Source organism: Aegilops tauschii, chromosome 1 (assembly GCF_002575655.3).
Source record: "Aegilops tauschii subsp. strangulata cultivar AL8/78 chromosome 1, Aet v6.0, whole genome shotgun sequence".
Classification (NCBI taxonomy): Eukaryota; Viridiplantae; Streptophyta; class Magnoliopsida; order Poales; family Poaceae; genus Aegilops; species Aegilops tauschii.
Window position 1 is genome coordinate 306,483,837 of NC_053035.3, and position 6,533 is coordinate 306,490,369.

The window sequence follows — 6,533 nt, forward strand, 5'->3', positions numbered from 1 at the left end:
ATTCAAAGTGAGATGTCTTTTTGCCTTGATGTAAGGGCAACTTCAACAAACAGACACATTTCGTCCGCCCGCATCTGTTTGGGTCCGCATGGACAAAAAAAATCCCAAGGGAGAGTGACATGGGTGCTACGCCTCAGCAACAACACTGCATCGTCGATGTGTACTACGCGGCAGCACCCGGTGATCCACGAGTGCCCCAGCAACAATGCACTTCAGGCGGCCATGGTGGCGTCCACCTGCAAAACACCAAAGGCACAGTGTGCACTGGGCCTGATGGCCGGGGGGTCGCCGGTGTTACATGCCAACTCCGGCAGGTGGTCATCGCCCTCGTGCTTGATGCTTGACCGTAGCAAGAGTGGAGGCGCACGAGCCCGTGAAGCCCTGGAGAGCGTCGTCGTGGTAGGGCTAGCCAGCAGCACGGGAGGACCTCGGGCGGATCAGCTGTCAAAAGCTTGCGGCGGCACGGATCCATGGCGCTTGAGCTCTGGGGTGGCACGGAACAAAGCGTTGTCTTCGTAGATCCGGCGACTCTACGGGAGGTGGGGAAGGGAGGAATGCAGGGGGAGGAGGGCCGCCGACGACCATGTACCTTCAACCGACCGTAGCTCACGGCGGCGCCACCTTCGGCCTTCTCGCCGGGATCGAGGGTGGGTAGTTCTACGAGGAGAGGTGGCTCGTCCGGCTCGCAGTCACAGAATCCGATGATTGCGGGGGAGCCGCAGTGGGTTGATCCGACAAGGAAGAAAGCACCAGGGGGTGGAGGTGGCCGCGCAATAGGAAGGGTAGGGCGACGACTTGCCATGGGTAGGAAAGAAGGTGGGGAGGCTCTTGTGGGGAAGAAAGTGTTGGGCGGGGCATGGCCAGGGCGGGGCGGCGCAACGTAGGTAGAAGGTGGCCGAGGCATGGTGAGGTTGGGGGGAGCTCGCAATGGAAGGAAGGTGGTTCACAGGGGTGGAGGGAAGTGGTTTTGTAGTTCTATTTTTGAGAGTAAGGGGTTTCAGAGTGGTTAGCATATGTGCACTCAGGCTGTTGGGCCCTTTGGTCGGTTCGGGGGATTGGGTAGTTTCGGAGGTGTTTGTAGAATAAGGTCCACTTTCGTACAAGATGTAAAAGAAAGGTTTACTTTCGTACAACATTCTACGGGAATATCCATGAATTGCAAGAGCAACAAAAACATTAAGAGCATTCTAAGTCTAACAGCCAGCCATCACATCATCAGTCCACTAGATGCCCTAAAAAAATGGGAGTGCCTAAGATGTTACTCTTCGTTCCCAGACTCTTCCTTTGTAAGCTTGATCATGTCATCAATCCTTACAGTAGTAATGGCCGCTTCAGTGGTGAACTGCAATAGAAATGAAAATTGGTGAAATAAACTCAAAAATCACAATCCCATCCCATGAACATAAAGGCAAGTGTACCAACCTGAATAATCTTTACTTTGCTCATTGCTGGCTCAATTACGCCATATTCAAGGTTGTTGCGGACGATTCCTTTCACAAGGTCAAGACCCATGCTGCAGAAAGTCAAATCACATTTACGAACAGAAGATGTGCAACAGCCATAAAAGAACAGCAAATGGCAAATATAATGAAATGTTCCAAGTTACAAATGGATTCTAGATGGTAACTATTACTTCCTCTATCTGAAATTATAAGTTGTCTAGCTTTGCATTAAGTCAAACTTCTTTAAATTTGATCAAATTTGTAGCAATGTATATCCATATCTAAAATATCAAAAAAGTATATTATAAAACTGTACTTTATGGTGGATATAATGGTGTTGTAAATGTTGGCACATTTTTATATAAATTGGGTTAAACTTACAGAAGTTTGACATCTTATAAGTTGATGAAACGGAGGGAGTAACTCAGAAACAATGCTGGGAGTGGAACTTGAGACGGTACATGCAAAGAAGTAAGAGAAACCAAAAGGGTAACTGTTTGCATCTTAGTTACGCATATCCTAAAAATTATCACTTTGTTCTTTTATGGAGGTTGGTTAATCTAAAACGCACCCACAGAAGTTTACAATGCTCTAGAACTATCGTCTTTATGTAGTAACAACATATTCTTCTAGCGTGGTCTTCAAAGGTCTGATAAGTAATGAAGATGATAAATTCTGTAGTTACCTTGAATAGTGTTGCTTATCAGCCTTTGTTTGAGCGGTATGATGATATGCCCTAAGCTTTGCGACAAGCTCAGTTGCATCCTTTGCAGCATTAACAGAAAGAACCTGCCATGAAAAGATGACGATTCTAACTAATATGATCTGCGGCTAATTCTGCAAGTAATAAATCAAATATAATTGATAAAACCTTTGGGATAATTAACAATGATTCTGCAAATTCAGCAATCGCAAGTTGTTCCCTAGAGCCAAGAGTAGTAGCGAGATTCTCCAAGTACACAGACAATGCAGCTTCTACTGCACCACCACCAGCAACTACCTGAAAGACCGAGGCATGTTACACAATGCAGACGATGATAAACTTCTGCGCTCAAAACAAAAATACAATGCTTGTTTTACATGTCAGAAGAAAATGATGCTTTGAAGCACTTAATTGACTGTCTACCAAGAAGTTTAATGATATCAACTTTTTAAGGAATGCTTTAAACAGACATCGTGACTAAAGCATTAGTTGCTCATTTAAATGACGATTCTTTTTAGGAATATTACAAGGTAAATTTTCAATGTTCCTGTTCTCCTTCAAGCATGGAAACATTATTCTAGAATTAGGGACTGCTGCTACAGGAAACATGGCCTCAATAAAAGATAAATACTCCCTCCGTTTCTTAATATAAAACGTTTCGGCAAGCTAAAATTGCTTGCCAAAACGTCTTATATAGTGAAACAGGGGAAGTATTAAATATTAGAATCAGGCAGCACCAGCTAGCAGTTTAACCGCAAGCCACGCAAAGAAACAAGAAGAATAATACACAGGTCTAGTTAACGCTATCACGTCCCATAATTTCTAGTTATGACAACATCATTATGTTCATGTATTCATCCAGAGGGAGCCAACAAGGAACAGTGGCAATAAGTTGTACCATATTGGATTCCAGTGTTCTCTTCACAATGCAGAGTGCATCGTGCAAAGACCGCTCAATCTCATCTAGCAGTAGTCATTCGCTCCTCTAAGTATAATTGAGACCTGCACAAAACAAATGCAAGTGTGATGCAAATTATAGTTCCCACTCATATCATGACTAGGTCAACATTGGCAACAGAAAATACTAACCGCACTAGTGTTCTTTGTGCCTTTCACCAGAATTACATCATCGTCGGCAATTCTTTCTTCCACAACTTCATCAGCATGTCCAAGGAATGATGGATCAAATGTTTCTTCACCTTCCATGTCAGCAAAAGTACTCAGCTGCACTTTCGCACTTCATTAGGATGTTGAAGTTCACTTAGGATGAAAAGGCTAATCTTATACTTATTTCTCAGAAAAACACGGATAAAATATGCTGGAGTCAATAATTTTCTGTTATTTGCATCAACTCCACCCCAGATGATATACAATTTAGCACCTCAAAGTTCTTATGCTAGATTAGCAAAGCATACTCAGAAACTGATGAAAACCATATAAACGTAAAGCAATGTTGTGAAGGCATTTGGTTCAGATGATATGTTGCAACATTGCCTTAATCTCTTAAGCACAGATCGCTCAACTTTACTACAATTGCAATCACAAGTAAGTTCATGAGATCGAAGTCAACAAGTCATGAATGAAATTAAAAAGAATTACAATATTGAAATACTTAGTACTGCTTCATCATAGCTATGAAAAGGTCCTTACCATTGTTGCACCAGTTGCCTTGGCAACATGACGCAAATCCTCCTTACGCACACGCCTCACCGCAATTGCTCCAGCCTCAACAAAGTACTGAAATGATGTATTATCACACACACAACAGATTTAGATAGTAACAGGAAGAGACATCTACATATACCCCAATAATACATTAGCTCCTTTTGAAATCATCAGTTCGATTCGCTCTTTTTGAAATCATCAATTCAGTTTAACCATGAAATGTATTTTTTAAGGAGGTAGAAGTCAGATCTAGCACTCAGGAATTGATCGAGATACTATCTAATGCGTAGTCCAGAAATTTCTTGATGCCCGACCTTAAACAAAACTAACAGTAACTAGGTAGAATATCAGCAAAAACTGACCACTGAAAGCAAAGAAATTACGTAAATAGTTTCTGCTACGGTGCTGGGCACTATACCCAAAATCATATTAAAAATAGGTAAATAAATAGATTATGCTTGAATAATAAAAGCATACCTTCAATGACATATCATCAATTCCCTTGATGGTCAATACAACATTAGCACCGGCCTTGAGAATTTTCTCAATTCGCTCCTTTGTTATGTCAGATTCTCTGCCAAAATAAAAGTAAGGTATTCGGTCCTCTTGAAGATCGTAAAATATAAAATAAATTGCTTTCAAATCCAATGACAGAAGGCATGGGGATCCAGCATAAGAAATGGGGGAAAATATGCTAAAAGGTCAAAGTAGAGTATAGTAATTGCTGATTCATTCAGGAGATAACAGCAAGCAGTGAGAATGCAGTGCAAAACTGAAAATGCACATACCTCTGACGGATCTTCTCAAGTTCTCTTGTATCAGATACAAGAACTTGAACGCCCATTTGCATTTTTGTCTTCTGGAGGTTAAAATCAAGACAAGCGATTTTAGCAGCCATTACTTTTGTAGGCATTCCTTGAGCTGCGCGGCCTGTGTTCAGCGCATAACCATTGAGCAGGTAACTTTCTTTAGCGCTTTTACCATGAGCTTTCAAAATATTAATGCTCTGCAGAAGAAAGAAACTATAATTATAAGTAAACTTTTAAGAAATATATCAGAATGTACTTTAAAGAGGACTCGAAAACCATGTCCAAATAGAATCATTTAGATGAATCTCAAAAACATAGCAGCACGATGCTAAGGCATAGCTAATACATAACGTGACAAATTGGTATAATAGATGTGCCTACAGTGCCTACATTGCCCAACATTAATATAGGAGATAACATCTAAGCCTGTATTCAGAACGAAGCAACCGAGTTAAAGACAGTTTTCACGAATTTTCTTTCGATGAAGTAATACAGTAAGTTTGTAACCTAATGCACTTTACTTGGCTTGATTGGATACTTCACTTCTCCCTTAGCATTTGTAGTCTTCACAGCTTGAACTGCCTCGACAACCTATAAAACCATAGCAGTTCATTTAAATAGCATGTAGTTTGGGGCAATGTTAACGTAAAGACAGCTGGACCGTAACATTTGGCTCCAGGGATGACTAGTTAGATAAAAATATCAGACGACAGCAAACCATAGCACTGGACAGAACACCTCAAAATACATGCATAAACTAAGAACTTACTTTCTCGTCTAAAAATACTTATTCTAGAGTTAACAAACACCACTGATCAAATATACAACAAGCATAATCAAACATAACAACCATACAATCAAATTCCAAAGTTTTACAGTAGAAAGACAAGTAAAAAGGAGGCATGATTAAGAAACCTGAAGTACACATGACCATATGAACTTACCAGATTTGCGAAGAAATCACTGTCGCTATGAATCAATTTTGAAGACATGCTAGTTTTTGCACAGTTAACAAGGGAATCTTTTCCAAGTTTATCAACCTGAAAGTATATGTCAGCAAGACAATAGGCCTTGAATCGAGCAGCAAGATGAGGTCATTTGTTCAGCAGGCAACATGGTTTTACCTTGACAGAGAGCTTTTCTTCGACATACTTGCAAGCCTCACGCATAGCAAGCTGATAGAATATGAAGGTGAAAAAATGTAAGAGATGATGTGACTTCAGAATGGTCAATCAAAATTAAAATGCTAATGCTGCTAAAATAAAGATTACAAAGCTCACCCTGTAGCCACTAATAATTGAGGTCGGATGGATTTTATTCCTCATAAGTTCATTGGCTCCCTGGTAAAGAAAATAGTACATTGTAAATTTGTATGCATAACGCTTGGGAAATTCATAGAGAAGAAAAGCCTGCCGCTAAAGCTCCATTTCATACCTTGAGCATCTCTGCAGCTATGAGGACAATAGATGTTGTTCCATCACCAACCTCCCGATCTTGGAGCTCGGCCAACTCAACAAGAACCTAGCAACGAATGGACCCCCGAAAGGATAAGCACGAAGTAGCAACAGAAGCAAAAGAAAAATGGGAAGCTTTGGCTAACAGGCATCACCTTTGCAGCCGGGTGCTCGACTTCCAGCATCCTCAAAATGGTTGCTCCATCATTTGTGATTGTAACATCGCCAATATCATCCACCAGCATCTATGGATACGCTTAAGTTTTTTTTTTTTTGAGAAGTACACACGCTTAAGTAGTACGGGCCCTCGCAGGAAGTATGAGATAAGCCACTGATCTCATACTTTCTTTGTTCATCTATAAAATCCATCGTGCTAGGGGCGATTCATCTCGGTGAATTGCTCGAAATCTTGCACGGGGTGAGATCCGGTTCGGAGCGAGACGATGGCGCCACCATCCAA

General features: G+C 41.2%; 1 pseudogene; it reads right to left on the reverse strand.

Annotated features, from left to right (window-relative positions):
• Window positions 1-1,089: 1,089 nt before the first annotated feature.
• LOC109756415 (T-complex protein 1 subunit alpha-like) lies at window positions 1,090-6,318 on the reverse strand (annotated as a pseudogene).
• Between the last annotated feature and the right edge of the window lie 215 nt (window positions 6,319-6,533).